The sequence below is a fragment of the Coturnix japonica genome, chromosome 5 (assembly GCF_001577835.2).
Source record: "Coturnix japonica isolate 7356 chromosome 5, Coturnix japonica 2.1, whole genome shotgun sequence".
Taxonomy (NCBI): Eukaryota; Metazoa; Chordata; class Aves; order Galliformes; family Phasianidae; genus Coturnix; species Coturnix japonica.
The window spans coordinates 52,066,437-52,084,201 of NC_029520.1; the positions used below are offsets into that span (position 1 = coordinate 52,066,437).

Below are 17,765 nucleotides of genomic sequence, written 5' to 3' on the forward strand. Positions count from 1 at the left end.
CTGCAATCAATTGTGAACTTGCACAAAGTTCACACAAGGAGCAGCCCATCAGGAATTGCAGAGCACATGGAAGTCACATCTGGCACAGAAATTCTATGAGCTCAGAAGCGCTGGAGACAAGAAGAGCTATTGGGGTAAAGCACTGAGTTTAGCTAAGGACTCAGGTTTATTTTTCATGTCCCACTCCAGGCACTCATTTACGGTCACTGCTGGAGACAGGAATATTGAGGCAAATGAATCTCTGAACTTGCCCACTAGACCCATTTCTGTGTTAAACGGTGTTCTGCTTCCTTAAGTGATAAATTCAGGACAGATACATTTCACCGTGTTTTATAACATTTCTTAGCAAGCCAACATTATACTGGCAATTTTTGAGGAGCAACGCTACAGCTTCTTTTTTATAACAATACTGTCTTGAGGCGAGTTATTTCTGCCTATTAGCATCAACATGTATGTTGTTTCTTATTAACAAAGAAACGTAGGTCAGATCAGCCAGTTTTGGAAGCAAAGATATATATATTTATTTGTAATGAACCATATCCTGCTCAGTTAAATCTGTCTTTCCCTAATGCAAACTGTGAAATACTCATTTCTTAATAGCAGATTCAGCTCTATTCAATTCCAATGTAGTGCTATGCTTTTTTTCTTCTGCAAACATCATGGAAAGGAACTACAATGTTATATGGTAAAAACTTCGGGATGTTTGAAATATGAGAATATTATAATTGTCGTTTAGTATGCTAATGGGAACTTGGAAGAATTGAAGTAATTTGCCCATATATTACAAAATCCTCTGTGAGAGGGTAATATGGGAATTTGGAGATCATTATTAATTGGAAACACTGCACTGAATTTATTGGATATAACCATTAAGTGGAAACATTTATTGAGGTTGAATATAACATGAACTCCAAAAACTGGCTTTATCTTCTAACACTGTTTCTTAAAAACTATTTCAATCCTACATAAGAAAAAAATCCCAAAATACCATTACTCAAAGCCAGACTCTATTAGGTATTTTGAATCCTTCAAGGTGAAAGAGATGGAAATCAGAGCATCAATATTACTTGCTGAAATGTACTGTATATACTCACACATTACTAGGTGCATATTTAGACAGGAGGGAACGTCCTTCAGAACAGTTTCATCCAACCCTACCACATTCTCTTCCCACAAGCCCATAATGTGAAGCAGAGTGCCTAATCCCTCTGCATTAATGTCTAGAGCTTCTCAATTTATTAAGTGCCAGTACTTTAATTTAAGGGATGTTTTTAGAACCAATTTTGCTAAGCCACTGCAAGACACCATGCAGATAATCCTTTATTAGCTTAACCCAAATGTTGCATTTAGCTTCTGTCGATCAGGAAGGGGTTTAAGTAAAATGTCACTGGCCATTCTTAAAATGAAGCAAGTTTGCCTACAAAAAGTTAATTGGTGATATTGTCAAACTGATGTCCTCTGCCCTGTGGGCAAGCAGATCTTAGCTTGTGAGCCATTTGCTGAGCTCATATTTCAGTATTTTTCCTCAATATCCATTCACCACTTCATCTTGTGCTAACTGAGAGCCTCTCTTGGCCAACTCCAAACCCATTATCTCTTGCCACAGCTATTTATTGCCTGCTTACCAGTTGCAGAGTTTAAATACCAAAGAGGCTCTGGAAGCATCTTTCTGCTGTATAACATTTCTCTGCACTCTTCTAGGAAGTAAAATCTAATTCTTGTTACGTGGGTACATCAGCTTTATGTGAAATGCATCTTTGCCTGACACTCAATTCTGAGTCACCACTTGGTGAGCTGCCTTGATGATGGCACATTGTAGACAATCAGGCTCAGCAGATGTACAGGGCCTCTTATCTACATCACAGTTCTCCTATGGTCACAGCTAGCAAGAACACATACAATCCTGGTCCTGGAAGCAGAAGTAGGAGAGAAGTATTTTCAGGCTTTGCTGAGCTGAGATTCCCTAAAACATTCTGAAATGACCAACTGATCTCAAATAGCCTTAAAAGTGTGGAATATTCCTGCAGTGTTTGGATTGGTTCAATCCAAACTGGCTTGACTATTGACTGGCTTAAAAGAAACAAAAAAAAAGTAAGTTAGAAATGGAAAGCCTGCTATGTTCCAAAGAGGGGCAAGCAGTATTGCCTTCCTGTTTCAAAGGGGCAGAAATGCAAGGGAAGCTTTAAGTGCCAGTGTGCTTGGATGAGGCACAAAACCAAGCGGGTTCAGGAAGCCAAGGCATAGCTAATGTGCTGCGCCCCTGAGGTGGGAGGAAGAAGAGCATCCAGTTCCATTGCACCCACCTGACTTCTTTCCCCATTGCCTTGTTGCTGCAGGGACAACCGCAGGTTTTCTGCTTCTGTCCTTGATATTTCTGCTGTTTGCACTGATGTTGCAGTGGAAATAAGCTATTTCTGATCTTTCCTGGTAAGCCCCTAATCAATTAATGATGCAAAGCAAGCCCATCGCAATTTCTCATCTCCTCTTACCCAACATGGGCCAGCCCAAGGAGAGGAACAAGTAGAACCATGGTTGCTGGAAGAGCAGAATTAACCCCCTCCTTACAGGGTTTTCTGGGCTACACTTCTTGATTAGCATATTCCTGGGTTATTAGAGAAAATAAAAAGGATCCAGGCATAATTCAGATCCATGACCAATCAGTCAAAGCACATGGCTGCATGATTCTGAGCATGAAATGAACACACAGATGTATTCAGCAAGTGAGCCAACACACAGACAGACCCAACATTCTGGTGAAGACTGAACATTCAACCTTTTCTTTTTCAAGTTGGATTATCTCCACGTTAAAAGGGGAAACCATTTTCAGTGTAATCATGCACGGGTTCCTCTCCTTATTCAGAGAAACCAGAACAAAGACTATCTGCATTTCTCTTCTTGTCTAGGGATGCAAGATGCTTCCCTAAATTGCACTTCTGTCTCTGGAAAAAAAGCTTTTCTTTACAATCAATGTACAAAACAGGAATGCCAGAGCCAAAATTGCAGCTACTCAAGAGGGAGAAACTGAATGATGCGAGAAAGTATGAAATCCAGAAATGGTTCAGGAAGAACAGTCATGACTATACCTCCCAGAAATGAGTGCTGCCTTCTTACTTCTGGGTATGAATAAAATGAGCAATATTTTTCCTATAAACCACCAGGCATCAACACAGGTAAACGCATAAAACAACCCCAGACTTCGTAGGTACATAGGACCTCTGGGTAATTAACTGTGATATTTGCTACCCAAGCTAATGTCACATACTTGAATGCTTTTAAATGCTGCAATACCCACTTCTACTCTCATCCCTATTTAGCACTCTCCCATGCCTAAACACACAGCTCTCACCTCATCTCGTGCTTCAGATCACTGGAATGCATCTGCAAATTTAATGAGAAATTGAATCAACCCAAATTATCCTGAGAATTTTTCTGACAGACCCGCTGCTTACTCACGAGACACCCCAAGCACGCTCCAAAATGGAACAGCAATGGTGTTCTCACATCAGATGTTTGTTGAAGATTTTGCCTCTTGTACCTCAAGACCCTGATCAGCAGCTTTAACTAGAGGAATTGTAAAAGATGTTTCATATCTTAAGAGGATCAGAACTTGGTCTCGGTGTGTAATATGTGGCAAGAGCTGCAACTTCCACATGTCTGACTTGAATCATTCTCTGTTCTAATGTGTACACAACAGTTCCTGTTATGTCCACTGGCTCCCATTGAGAGAGCACCCTCTTGTCTCTCCAGGGTTTTCCTGCAAGCTTGAAGATGTCTGCAATCACTGAAGAGCAGTGTGGTCCTTTTTACCTCACAATGGCCCCAAAAGAGAAGAGAAAAGTCTGAAAACCCTGAAAACCAAGACCACCTGAGTGCAAAGAACTGAGTCTGAAGACTCAACCAAGATCAATTTCCATCCCAGTATAACACCCCAGACCCTGAAACAGGCTTCCTTTGTAAAAATGCTGTGTTCTGTCTCCAAAAAAAAACTATTTCTTTCTTTCATCACCGGGGGAAGAAAGAACGAGCTGACCAAGCTGGTTCTTTTCAAAGGATTTTGTTTCCTTTGTTTTATTGGTGATGTTACCATGAAACTCTTCTTGTTCTACTCAACACAGTGCAAGAGAAGCAAACGTAATTGAATTTGCTTACTTCGACACACAGGGTCAAACTCCTGCATGCAGTCAGCATATTCTTGCAGCAAGGTTTACTTGGCCTGAAAGTATTTAAAGACAAGTGCAAAAGAAGAATATTTTGAGTAGTTTTAAATACAGTGTTGTATATAGAAGGAAAGGTCTTCTTGGTAGGTATAGTTACCCTTGAAAGAGATTAAAAATTAGAAAATAACAAATAGATTGCAAATGTATTTTGATATTATAAGCTCTGTACTGCCTTTGAATAACGTGCTGAATGTATACAGGATATACAGCATAGGGGAAAAGTTTAAAGCAGTTCAACACAAACACTTTCTCTAGAGAACAAAACTCAGCCCCGTGGCTACACAAGGGCCATCTCACATAGACTGAGGACCCATCCAACCCACTCTACATGAAAACACACAGCTAAGCTGCTACGTGTGCTGGCCCACAAGGGAATTTCTGATGTCTTCAGCAGTTCCCAGTCTGTTCCCCCCTTGCAGATCTCATCAGAAAAAATCACCGTGCATTGGCTATGCAATGTTTCAGTTCAATGGCGCATTTGTTCCAAAAACCCTAAATTTGACCACCTGTAAATTGCTCTGCTGACACATCCCTGGTTCTCCTGGTAACAGTGTGCATCTTTCAAACTGGGACTGGCAAAACAGGAGAAAGGAAAATATCAAAAAGCAAACCTTCAAACTTGCCTGAGCCACAAAACACAAGCTGCTGACAGAGGTAACTGTTCAAAGGATGTAAAACCCAAGTCTCCATATGCAAAGACAAGGTGTGAAAAGCCCCGAGCAAAAACACAGCTCTGCCTCTGTCAGCAATTGCAAAGAGGCTCAGAGCTCTTGTAGGAAAGCCTTGGCCCCCCTGATAACACAGAACATTGTCCTCTCACTCAGGCGCATGCAGAGTTCTCTCCTTGTCAGCTTTGTGGGTACACTCAATAGCTGAAGTCAAATTCTCTGGCTCTCAGCACTCTGAAGGTTAAACCCCAGGCCAAATGTCTTACTTTCTAAACACATTTCACTCAACTCAGTAACCTTTCACAGCAAATAAGGTAGCAAAGGGTTCAACTGTCTGTCATGTCGTGGTCAATTAGAAAATGTGTCAGTACAGGGGAATGAACCAGCAGGTGAGGCTGTTTTAATACAGTACCCAAGACAGGAAATGCCCTGGGATTGAAAGGACACATAGGAAATGATGAGTGACCACAATACACCACAAAGGAAATCTATTTTCCAACACAGCTTTCCAAATTACAAAGCAGAGATGCAGGTCAGTTCTTCAGCTGACACAAACTGCTCTGATTCACAGCTCCAGTACTCACCAGAATATGCTGACTCCTCTTTTTCCTGGCTAGAAAGGTCTTGGATAGAGCATGACCAATGTCATTCACAGCCAGCCAACTAGACCTTCCTTTTTGCTGAGATGGAAGTGACTTGTGGTAAGGATATCAAGTAACCAGCTCCAGAAAAGTATGACTTACCAACCTGGTGAAGAGAGCACTCATCTTTCCCATCTTCTCCATGCTCCGCTCCGGAAAGCCAAACACAGAAAGCTTCCAGGATTATACAGCATCCTAAATGCCAGGTCAGTAGTCTGTATACCTGGAGATGAAACAAAGAGGCAGCGAAGATGACAATGCTGCTGGCAGAGTCTGTACAAATTCCAGGCCTTACATTAATACAGCCCCATCAGAACAAGGAGCTAAAGAAGAGAAAATTTAAGTACGAAGACTGGCAAGGGGGGGATGATTTCTAGCAAGACGGAGGGATGATTTACTTTGGAGCCTCAATCTCCAATTTAACTGTACAAGACCACAAAGGATGCAACTATGAGACACTCGCTAGAACTGAGAAGGGATATTCAAGCTACCTCTATTACAGAATCACAGAAATGCAGGAGTTGGAAGGGGCCTCAAGAGACCACAGAGTCCAATCCCCCTGCTAAAGCAGGTACCCTACAATATGTCACACAGCTGGCATCCAGACAAGACACATCCATAGAATGAAACTCCACAATCTCTCTGGACAGCCTGTTCCAGTTCTCCATCTTGACATATATGAAAGTTCTTTCGTATATGTTCTTTCAGTCCTTCTCTGCACAGCTTCTTCAGCAGGTCATCCCCTAACCTGTACTGATGCATGCAGTTACTCCTCCCCAGGTGCAAGCCTCTACACTTGCTCTTATATTAAGTTAGCTCAGATACTGGAAACAACACCACTGGGTTACCATGGCATTCCTCTCAGACAAGTGCTATTTCCCAGCAAGGCTATGTGACATAAACAAAATGCCACCTCAACATGCTGGAAATTCCCAAAGAGCCAGCTCAGTCAGACTGAGCTCTTGCCTGGCTGCTCAGCTCTGCACTGTACAAGCTCCTTTGATGGGATGGCTTCTCAGAGGCACCAGCACTGTGGTTGAGGGGATCCATCCCAACCTTACCTGGTTCTGCTCTACAAACCTCCTCAGGCAGCTGCAGCAAGATCACATAATCAAAACCAGAAACCCATTCCCAACTGTAACCAAAGAAAAAGATCCCTTTTATCATGTGGTGATCCACATCCACCTCAAAGCTTAAACTTCCAGAGCAGAGGAATGGAAATTCTAACTTTTCATGCTTTTTGGTAAGTATATATACTCATCCTTGCTGTTAGAAATACCTTTAACATGCACCTTACTCTGTTTGAGGTGCTCTACCTCACTGGACAGCTCTACAAGGACTCCTGCTTTGCATACAGTTATAAGTGAGCATAGACTGGAGTTTTCATGATGAATGTTACCACATCATTTAGTAAGAATGCTGGGACCTCACCAACAGGCCCTTGTCCATCAACACCCACTGGATGCTGTTGATGCAGCTTCCCTCTCTCACCAGCAACCACCTTGTTTGTGGGCTCTGTAACAGAAGATAGTCTGCAGATGAGGCACCCACGTAGCACATGGGTGGTCATTACTGAGGAGATCACATCACAGCAGAGTGGCTCATGTGAGGACAGGCTTTGAGGCCACACCAGAGACAAGCAGATGCCCTGGATGGGTCAGAACCACTGGATGGAGAAATGCTGTCTCACAAATGGGACCTAACCTCCATCAAGTTGATACAGGGTATAATGCATCACTGTCTCTCTGACATGGGCACCTACAAATGCCAAGAGCTGCCAGAAGGGTGAGACCTGTTCCAGTTTTGGGACATATTCTGCAAAGCAAAAGGGACAAACAGAATAGTCAGCTCAGATCTTCTTAAAGTAGGACTTTGCCTTTTATACTTCATATGTAAGACCCTTGTCCTATGCTCCTGAAATTACAAAGTGATGCACATAGACAAAGAATGCACTCTGAGAAGAAGAATATTTCAACAAACATTAAAACTAGACACAGTTTAGGTAGAAGTGGGGATGTCTTGCTATTTCTGAGATACAGTAAATATATGAGTATGAACTAAAGAGTCAAACCATTGAAAGTGCTACATCCAAAAACAAATTAGCATATGGATGGTTGCACTATCTATGGCAGTTAAAGTTAAGACCTTGATAAAAGTAAGACTCACACTTCAACATCTTATGAAAGTCTCAGTATAAGCAAAGCCACAAAGGGAAGTGAAATGCAGGCACTGAAGGGAAGGAACTGTGGATAGTAACTGACAGCTCAGTTAGAAGTGTGTTCAGCCACCAGGATTCAGCAATTTGGGAAACAGCAGAAGGTCAGCAGTGCACTGAGCCACCAGCACCAGGCAGATCACACTGAGTCACATGGGCGTAAAAACAAGTGCTTCCATCCTGCCTGCACAGCAGCACTGTGTGGCAGATGTCTGCACATAAGCAGCAGTGCTACCTGTGCCAGAAAGTCAGCAGTCAGCATCAACACTGACACCTTCTGACATGCAGACAGCAGTGAGCTAAAGCACAAGGATGGCACTGACACAGCACCGACACACATCCAGCAGTCTTGTGCAGGCACAGCAGCATGCAGAGCCTAGCCAAATCAGCAGGAAAGATGCTTTTCAACAGGTTATATGTTAGCAACCTCTGATCCAAGCAGATGGACTTCAGGATGTTGCTGCAATTCTATAATACCTTCCCCATGTCTCACGCTGGAAGTCAGGGACATCATTTGCTTGAGGGCTTTGACACAAAACTGGGCTGCCATGTCTCAGCTGCCATCCATCATCATTGCTGCAGAAGCTGCCCAGGTACGTGAGCTCAGCCCACAACTGTACAGGATGAAGGCACTTACATATTCTACACTGCAGGTAAGAGAGAAATAGCTTCTGGTATCTACTGCAGTTTGAGTCTGCAGATGGAAGTTGTAATGCTTTATTTTGCTGCAGCAACTAAATTCTATGTCTCAGGCCAAAGATACTGGTAATGGGAAGGGTTCAACTTGGGTGTTGATTTTGGTCAGCCAAGCTCTAACGTGAGCCAGATACCCACTGTGAACTCTTTGCAGACTAAATTTCTGCAGAGAAATAGAAACCAATAAACTGCCTGTATTGGTCTTGCACCGAAAAATGTAAAGCAGTCCCCTAGCATAGCCAGAGAGTACAGCGTAATAGGAGTGACCAAGAATGCACAGGCACAGGGAGTCAGCTGAAGAGCAATGTGCCAACACAGACTTATCTGGTCATACTATCTGTGGATTAAAAAAGTTTGATGCACACATTTGCAAAAACTGAGTGTCACATGTGTTATGTTTTATATTCCCTCAAACCACGGAAGCTGTATTTGGGGAAGATGAGTTTAAATTCACTGCAACACATTGTGCAAGGTTGGGTCTGAGCAGCTGAGTCAGGATATCTTTCTCCTGGGCTGAGGATAAAAAGCATTAATTTAAGGAGTCAACAAAAGGCCAAGTTAAAAGTATTAGCTTTGAGCCTAATCCACTGTCAGCATGATTAAAATAGCATGGATCTACAAGCAATTTCTTGCAGCAGATTCTTACTCAGGTTTCAGATGTACTCACTGCACGTGTTGTTATGCTGATCCCAATCTCCCCCTGCAAACAATTATTCTGAAGAATTCTCCTAATCAACAACTATTGTTTCTATCTGACATTCTTGCAGGACAGCATCCTGGATGCTCGTGGATACCATCACCAGATGGTAGAAGTATGTGAATGTCAACCCCATTGTATCGCTCTACCCATGAATTAGATCTTATCACAGGCGTTCACAGGCTCAGTATTTAGATGCTGTCATTTTCAGAAAGACTTCAATGATTTGATAGCAGCTTTAGCAACTTGACTCAGTGTCAAGACTCACCCTGAGTTCTCAACCCAATGCATTCAGTTGCCAAGAGCATTCAGGATGTTGTACAGAAACAAAACAAAACAGAACAAAAACGCCAGCAGTCCTGTATATGTTTTCCCCTTGGTTTGCAGATCAAAAGAAACAACCTTGCCTTTGAAAACTGAACGTAGACTTGGCCTTTTGAAATCCATCACCTTGGCAACCCAAGCCATGGACAACTGTAATTGCCCAATGCCTACCCTGCAGCGCAGACAGCACTGTCAGACCTCAGCATCACTGAAACCAAAAGTAAGCATGATGGGCAGCACCTTCAAAGAGCACACTCCTCTCATCTTGCAGAGCAATGCAGAAATACTCACACAGAAGGCTACATTCCCAGAGGTCTCACACAGGGGGCAGGATATATTGCAAGATAAGCAGTGCCCACACTCATGGGCTGTTTTGCAGGACTGCAGTGGGATTCATCTATACGAGTTTCCAGGGCTCACTGGTGTTTTCCAGATTCTCAGCACATAAGGAAAGGACCTGTAACTCTCTACATGTGCTCTTTGGAGAAGTTCTTAAGGATGAAGTATGCTTGCTGATAAGATGGAAATCAAAATATCTGGAGTGGTGAAAGAGAATGAGGCCTAACACAGAAGAAACAACAGCAATGTGAAAATTTGCAATCTGTCTGCTCTTCTCTTATGTAACAGACAGTATAGATGACTTTTTTCCCAGCTAAGCCTGATCTAGATATCACAAACATGGTTACTAATTACTGTGGCTTCTCTCTGTGCAGTGGGTAATGAGTTTCTCATTTCATACATAAAGTTTTTTCTCCAGGAAACTCAGTTTCCTTAGAAGAACCAAGGCAATTACAGACACTTTGGTTTGCTATTAGAGCAAAGCTCTGCAGCAGCTTGGAGATTCCATTTCAACAGTTTGTGGTGCTTTGAAATCAAACTAAATTCCTTCAGGCCAGGAGATACATCTTCTGTGATAATAATCCACATTAGAAAGAATCACAGAATCATAAAGGTTGGAAAAGATCGCTAAGATCCCCAGGTCCAACCTCAACCCATCCACATCATGCCCACTAAGCCATGTCTTTCAGTGCCACATCTACAAGTTCCTTGAACACTTCAAGAGACATACATACCTAAATAAATAGATAAATCCTGAGTTGTAGGTTAAAATCATTCACGTTGGCCAAAGGCATGCTTCATCAGTTCTTCTGGAGAATCTACCAATGTAATGTCCATGTTGCCACTTATTTTGCTAGTTGCTCCATGTCATATGTCTTCAGTGCCCTCCACACAGCCAGACAAATCCCTACAGAACAGCCATGTTCTTTCTTCTCTGTCCACTTTCATCCAGGTGGACTTGGGGATGCTGCAACTCATGGTGCAGGTCTTGGGATTCTCTTTGCTTCCCCGGGGCCAACATTTGGCCTCTCAGTCACTGGCTGGAGCAAAGTTTACACTCCTCCAAAAGATTCCTGCAGGGTAGCCACCATCTTTCTTTTTGCCCTAGCTGAATTACTTGCATCTCTGCTGTGTCTGCATTTTCCAGCACTCACAGGGCAGTTTCACTTGCCATTTTTCAGATGTAATGCAGTAGCAATAACCTCCTAACAGGACAGCAAGAAAAGTCTCCTGTAGCAGAGATGAAACACAATTTCTTGACAGATCATTGCCACTCAGGTGTGTGAAGCAGCAGTCAAAGCAAACTCTATTTAAAAGCCAACTGAATGTTCATGAATAATATTTCTGGCTGTTCATTGTGTTCTCCTCTGAGACCTCTCTCACAGCACTTTTCAGACAGAAGTCAAAGCATTTCTAATTTTTAACCTTGTTTGTTTCAAATCACTGTTGATACTCATTTTAATTTAATTAAGTTTTTTCTTTTGAACAAATGCAGTCCCAAAGGGCACAGCACTATGTGCAGACATTTGCAGGTAATCAGAACTGAACTTCATCTCTGTTCTGCTCATTTTCAAGCCTTTCAAAGATCAAAGGGTTATTTTTAACCGGGAGCTTTGTCATTATTAAAATGGCATTAATGACTAAAGATGGCTGTTTCCAAATGGTTGATTTTATATCATGGTTCTGTAATATCCTCATTGGAGGCAGTAGATGACTCAGAAAGCAGATGACTCTACAAGCGAAACCTCAAATTTACCTAGATGGACAGGAGAAAGCGATCTGCTGCTGCAGCAGGTGCCAATATCTATGGGCAGGCATTGTTTTGTTCTACCAAAACTTGCAGCCAGGAGCCACTGAGTACAGGCAGGGAGGAATCACAACACTCTTTAAGCAGACTCTCATCCCAAGTTCAGTTGGTAGCTAAGCAGCCAGCCACTCTTGTCCCAAAGGCAATAAGCTCACTATTGCTTTGCTTGTTTGCTTCAATGAAACTAAAAAAATAATTAGAAGATGAAGGGGCATCTGTAACCACAGCTCTGCTCTGCTCACACCATCCCCCAGGACAAATCTGAATTGTCAGGAGGAATTTTTCACAATGCCACATAGCTCCAAAAACAATCACTCATCAGTGTAGCTGCATTCTCACCCACATTCCTCCTGCAGTACCACAGTATCAGCTATTCACATCGCATCCTGACCCTAAACACGCAGACTGCTGACAGACTTTACTGAGGACATTCAGCACCACGAGCTATGGACAGCGCCTGAGAGCGCCATGCTTCTGAGCTTGGGTAGAAACACTACAGCTCTACTCAGAAACTTCTCGAGTCAGTGCCCCCCAACGGGGACTCACTCCTTTGTCACATGTGGGTTTTGTCTGCCCTGACACATATCCTCTACCCCTGTTGTCTGTATTATGCATCTGTTTATCTTCCGCTCGCATATTTATTCCCTCTTTCAAACACCATCGAGGAACTCGGATGGAGTTCTGATAAGGAACTTGCTGACGTGTGACTGCACAGATCGTCTCGAGGTAGTGATCAAGCACATCAGTCTGGCTTTTTCATCTGGGTACACTCACCCCTCCTCTTCTTTTAACAAAGCTACCCAGAAATTTTCAACTGAGAAAGTCTCTTCTTTTTATTTCCTCCAGACAGAAGCTGAAATTTTGCAGAAAGCATTTTCTTCCCTTTTAACTGAATATTTATTAAATCTTGTGTCAGCTTTTTTTTTTCAAAAATCATGGGCTGAGATAAGAGGAAATAACAGCTTCTCTTTTTCCAGCCTGTTCTTTTTTATGGTGCTGTGCACTGTGCGCACCCTGCAAGATGATGAATAAAATAAACAGATGTATCAGCTCCCTGCAAGCTGAGTATCGACCAAACGAAAGAGAAAATGAAACCTTCTGCTAAGATTTATTTGGGATAAACTACAGATTTCAGGAAAATAAGTACATTAAAGGTAGTGTTCATCCCTGTTGACTCTGTGCGAGTACAAAGCTTTTTTGTACAAGCAGCGTAGCCATGGATTTATTAAAGCCAATGTCCCATTAAGGATTACATGTCAGACAGTCAAAGAGGCAACAGTAACCTCCTCTATCTCGTCTCATGGCAAAAGAACAGGCTGAGGAGTATAAGGTTAGGCTCACTTTACAGGATGCAAGGCCTCAGTCTGTGATGATGAAGTGAGAGGCTTAGCTGACTCATCCATATTGGCCAGTGCAATTCCCTCCCGGAAAGTGCCTGGGAGGCCATGTAATCCATCCTGCCCAAGGCATCATGTCAGAACCATGAAAGAGCTTACGAAGCACCATGAGGAATTCTTTTTAAATTGTCAGGGAACTTTGTGCCCGAGTCTAACTTCCAGTATTTTATGGCCAACATTGCCTTTTTTACATGCAGCAGATGGGGAGTGCTCTGTAAACCACGGCAGCCACGAAGACTCAGATCTCAGCTTCTACAGCTATTAATCTTTGTGGGAAGAGCTGCCATTTCCCCAACATCATCCTCAGCCCTTCAGAGCTAGAGATGCAGATGAGATAACCACATGGATTGAGCTGACTTCCCAACCAGCGTGGGTCTGTGGCTCTGGGGCAGAAAAAATCATCCTGCACAATTTCTTATGCTGATGGAACCTGAGTAACTGAGAAAAACCTGTCAGCCGACTGTCTTTACAATTATGGGAGCAAATAGAAGACTACCAAGGGGCCATGCTTTACTCAATCTGTATTTGATACCTATCCTAAGGAATCACTCTTCAGAAATGGATGTTCTCCTCTACCACCTGGAGAAGGATGGAGACAACCAGCTTAGACTTAATGCTCAGTTTCTGCATATCTGCTGCAAGCTGAGAGTAATGACTCCCTTTGTGCCTATTCTTCGATGAGCTGCATGTGAAGAATTAAATATTTCAGCAAAAATCTTCCACTGACAAAATATTTAACTTTTTTGCCCTCCTTCATTCAACTACAGCACATTATGTAGGTCTCCAGCAAGCAAAACAGCAAAAATCTGGGGTTGGAAAATCACAGAACAGCTGAGGTAGGGGGCATTGACACTTCTGATGCGACAGTTTCTTCAAGGCACCAAAGCAGCCTGTAAAGCAGAGCAGCAAACTTGCCAGCTCTTGGTGATAGACTGCTTTTCAAAAAAAGCAGGTCTATTTTAATCAGAAGTTATTGGGCTCCGTGCAGGTAACATTGCTAATGACAGATGGCCAGCGAATAGAGGATATCAAATTGAATGTTGACATGACAGATCACTATCATGTTTTCTATTCCAGCCTGGGAGTACTTGTGTTGTTAAAGACGCATCTTCAGGATGCTGAGTTAATCAAAATCCCTATTTTTGCCTTGTTAGGACTCCTGCTTAGGCACTTCAAGAAAGACATGCTGCCTTGTGGGAGTGGGTTTAGCTTCAGTGAGAGAGTTTGCGGATCCACAGATTTTTATCTGGAGGAAAACTGAAGCAGATTAAGAGGTTGCATACACACAGACTTGGACTTGGTTATGGCTTACAAACACCCCATTAAAAACATATATTTAATAGAAAAACAAATAGCCTTGCTTTTAAAGTCACCCTGAAATCTAGCAATGGGGAACTGAGAACAAAGACATTCAAACCACAGAGATGATGTGCACTGTTAGCAGTGAGGTTAATCAAACACACAGGAAGATCATTCTCTACCCAAAGGGGCCATTTTTCCTGCAGACCTGCTGCATCAAAGCTCCAGATGGCAAAACCCCACCTGATCCCCAAGCCCTGAACAGACACCAGCCTGTCCAAGCTTCCCCACCACAGATCACAGGGGAACTGCTGCCTTTGGCAATAACACCAGGACACACTGCTGTACTCCATGGTCAGAACTCCCCAGAAACACTGAAGCAAGAGGAATACTAGGTTCAGTAACACCGAGCCAGATGAATTAGGTCCAGATCTGAACTTTCCAAGATTAGTTTCCAAAAAACATTTCCATACATTCTAACCCAAAGTTAACACGTATACACAACACTCATTATTCACAGCATATTTTATAGCTCCCAAATTTATAAGCAACTCACAGGCTGAAAGAAATTACATTCTGAGTAGGACAAGGGGCCTCAAAACCGATTTTAAGCCTGCTGATGCACTTCAAAAATAAGACTTCAGAAATACTTGGTTTAACAAATTGCTCTGGGGGAAAAGACACAATGCTTTCCTAATTTTCCAAGGGATTTGACTTTGTTTGGTTACATTTCCTCTTTGTAAGCACTGCAAAACACGGGGTGTTTTGTGAGCCCATGTTTTGCTGTAATTCACAAAACACAGGTGTAAATTAATGATGATCTAATGAACTAGACAAGGGAGAGACGCTCTGCTAGTGAATCACCTGCTAATGCTGTCTGCAGCTAGGGAAGAAAACCTGTTTGTTTATGTGCCTCACATTTCATTCTGCACCGAGTGGTATAATTTAAGAGATTTTATTTCAACTGTTTGCTTATCTCTAATTACCATATGCTGGGGTTGTGTATTATTTCAGCAACAAACCCTCTCAAACACCTAACCAGGAGCCATTTTGTCAGCAGGCTGTGGTACAGGCACGCTGCGTGCTCTCCTGTAATCACAGAGCAGCACATTGGAGTTTTTTGAAGGAAAAAAAAACAACCTTCTTCACATGCACCATCAGGTGATAACACCCCACAGTTCACTCCTCGTAGGGTCTCCAGCTTTAAGAAAGGAAACACAATGGGCACAAAAAGGAGGGTGAGTTCAGTAAGGCAGACCCTCAGGTACAAAGAGAATTCACAGAATCACATAAAGGCTTGGGTCAGAAGGGATCTCAAAGATCATCCAGCTCCAACCCCTGCCATGGGCTGTGTGCCCCCCAGCTCAGCTGCCCAGGGCCCATCCAGGCCTTGGGCACCCACCGCTCTGGGCAGTGCCTCACCACCCTCTGAGGAAAGAATCTCTGCTCTTTTTGTTTAAAGCCATTCCCATTTGTTCTATCAGGGTGTGTAAAAAGTCACTCTCCTCTTTGTAAGCTCCTTTAAGAGCTGGAAGGCCACTATGATGTCTCCCTGGGGCCTTGTCCTCTGCAGGCTGAACGCCCCCAGCTCTCAGCCTGTCTGCACAGGAGAGATGCTCCAACCTCCCGGTATCTCTGAGCCTGCAGCCTCTCAGGCAAGGGGAGCCCCTCTGCATGGGACAGGTATACCAGAGCAAGATAAGGGGTCTGAACCTTGCCCTGCAGTATCTGTTTTCTACTGCAGGTTTTAATCTGAGATAGATAAGAATCATTGCGCTCTTAGAAAACTAGACAAGTGCTGCAGGCAGACACCAACCAGAGGAGGAAAGGTAACTTGTTGCTGACTGCAACAACCCTAGATCACCCAAGAAGAGTGGGTCTGACCTGCACAAGTTTCTCTGCTTGTCAAATTAAGCCAGGAATATACTGCACAGAATTAAAAGGAAACAAACAAAAAAAGTAGGGAAAAGGAAGCAAAGCATGACAAGGGCACCTTCAAAAAGCCAACTGCTTTTTCTAAGCATGATGAATTATCACAGAAAACATTCTCAAAGTAATTGCGTGCTAAGATCAAAACCAGAGTAGCATGGTGGCACACTGGTAGGAGCAGAAGGGATCAAATTCCAACTCTAAGACACAGCCAGATCAAGTTTGCTCATTCAGCACACACGGATAATGTCAGCATCCAATACAGAATTGATTACTCCCATGGAAAATGCAGCAATCACCATTGCTTGGTTATGGATCAGCATCAATGTCTTCACTTACCATGAGCTGCATCCTCCCATGTCCCAGCTTGTACCTGGGAGCAGCGGTGGCTTCCACAGCCACTGCCTTCATTGCCCAGGCCACACAGTGCTCTGACCTTCCCACAGATGTAATTCGTTTGCTTTATAATGAAAAGACATCATTCTTCTTTCCAGGGAGTTCACACATTTTACTTCCAATACACCTAGCGCTGAAAAACAAATATTACAGCTGCTAGAAAGTGGGGTAAGGAAAGAGTCAACAGCAATTCATCTGATTTTCTTTCTGTAATAGTTTGAGTAACTTAATCTGTTATCATGTACAAAAACACAAAGAGACATCAAACTCCTCTCTGTTACCCCACTTCATTTTAGTTTATTGCACGCTTACCCATGCAGAAATCCAAACTTGTTAGTGCCGCGATCCACTGCAGCTCATTCTGCTTTGCTCCTACTTTCAGCCAATGCACAACAATTTGGAAACAGGCAGGTATTTCTTCCAGCAGCCTTCTTCTCAGCTGGGAACTGAATGTAGCACTTCACTTAAGACCCCACTTGCACAGCTGGAGTGCAATCAAAGAGCTGCTCTGCTTCCTCACATCTGCTGCCATCTCTCTCTCTGGTGGTGCCAGATGTACTCACAAAAGCTGACCCTGTTGTAAGCAAACACCACACATTAAAAGTAAAGATGTTTTTGGAAGCTAGGAAACCTTCCACCACCCAGCTGCACCAACAGTTCTTCTCAAGTCCCATTTCTTGATGTTCTCCTCCGTTTCTAACAACACAGGAACCACTATAAGGTGCGCTGAGGGTGGCACCTCATGCCAATGAAAGTGGAGCTTCATTTCCCAAGTGTCTGTCTGGGTCAGAGGAACATGGAACTGAACATGGTGTTTGTAAGTGGGGAAAAAAACACCTACAACCACCATAACTCAGGGACTGGAACTACTTTCCATTTACTTGTTTGTTATTAGTGAGGGTTTGGAGAGGACTTTAATGCAGTGGTTTCCTATACGATTCAGCTTTTTGCTTCCAGGCAGGTGGCAGCTGTCAGCCTATTCACAAGTACAGCTCCTGTGGATATTTTCCTGTCTTAAGCAACAAATAAAATATTTCTCCATTGGAAAGCAAATCTACCTGGGAAGAGCATCCAGTTCAGCCAGCTTTCAGGCCAGGCAGAGGGACCACCTATCTGAACTGCTTAATTGCAGACCTCAGA

General features: G+C 43.1%; 1 long non-coding RNA gene across 1 annotated transcript; it reads right to left on the reverse strand.

The window, feature by feature from the left end:
* Positions 1–3,031: 3,031 nt before the first annotated feature.
* LOC107315476 lies at positions 3,032–17,339 on the reverse strand. Its single transcript, XR_001555930.2, has 3 exons — positions 16,938–17,339; positions 16,569–16,758; positions 3,032–5,749 (listed from the first exon to the last, which is right to left on the reverse strand). It is a non-coding gene; the product is annotated as an uncharacterized LOC107315476 (long non-coding RNA).
* Positions 17,340–17,765: the final 426 nt, after the last annotated feature.